Below are 1,382 nucleotides of genomic sequence, written 5' to 3'. Positions count from 1 at the left end.
TGTTCCATATATCAAATGTAACTAATTCACTCTAATGTTCCTAATCCGAAGGCGCAATATGTTTTACGCTTTGTGCGTTCAACTCTCGGATATTGCACATCAAAAAAAAAAAAGAAAATTTATATTAGGATATGCACTTGCAGTGTAGATCATGAGGTCCCTTTCATTCTCCTTTTAGCTTCCTCTCCCTTGGTGATAAAACATTCCCAGCGTGAATATGACGGCGAGCTCACGGAGTAGGAAAGCACTGTAAAATCCAATGCACGCCAGGGGAGACAGCATGCTATCACCGAGGACATATAGTATGGAAGGCAGGGAAGCAGCAGTACGGAGGAAGGTACAAAATTTCCTTCTTGGGCGAATGGCAGCAACTCCCAACAATTTATGCAATGTTGCTGACGGTAGTCTCTCAGATGAGCAGAGGAAGAGTGAATATGCCCGGGATTTACCCAAGTATATCAAGACCCGGAAGTTTTATGCTAGGTCTTGGATAAGATGGAAAATGTGCAACTAAGGTAAAAGATCACCACACTCAGTTATCTTGGTGTGACAGAAGGTAATGTGCACAGGGAAATAGTTATGTGGCATCACAGTCCTGTCAATGGATTTTATGATCTATTTGATAATCCTTTTAGAGAATCTTGACGCTAGTGTTAATGTATTTTATGATTTCTGTCTAATAGTTTTGTAGTTGTGGATATATGGAATATAAGGATTATCATATATGATTAATATTCCTTGTGATATTTTCTTTCTTCTCATTTCATATTTTTATTTTGCTATACCTCTGTATGACATTCTTACTCTTCATTTAAAGAATAGCACAAAGTTAACTCAACCATATTTTATTACTTGGTAAATTTTAACATATACAATATATCTAATACACACACAAACAGCAGATTATTAGCAATCTCAGTTACATGTTAAAAACTGCTCTTTCATAATCTATATTTTCTAAATAAATTCTAAATAAACTACAGCAAAAATTACATTAGATGGCAAGACAAAATTAAGGAATCACTCCAACTTGCTTCAATTAATTCATGAACCGACTTTAAGATTTACAATATTTGTGTAGCCTTACCCGATGCTGAAATATGAGCTACATAATTTTATATAAGAACTCTACTGCCGAGCATCTATGTATTTAGCACCTATGATTTAGCAATTTGGATCAGAACTGTCAACGAGCACCAAAAAATGTGCATGAAATCAACAATGACAATTATGTGGCAATATACTATCTGTTAGCTGCAAATATTTTTTATTGAGGCAGCCATTGTTTTGAGATCTGGACAGACATACATAACTGATTATTAATATATTAAAAGTGGTCTGTGTTTCTTCAACTTCAAGAGCAATGACTTAAAAGAGATATG

Source organism: Penaeus monodon, chromosome 30, assembly GCF_015228065.2.
Source record: "Penaeus monodon isolate SGIC_2016 chromosome 30, NSTDA_Pmon_1, whole genome shotgun sequence".
In the NCBI taxonomy this organism is placed as follows: domain Eukaryota; kingdom Metazoa; phylum Arthropoda; class Malacostraca; order Decapoda; family Penaeidae; genus Penaeus; species Penaeus monodon.
Note: the sequence above shows the minus strand (reverse complement) of the source record.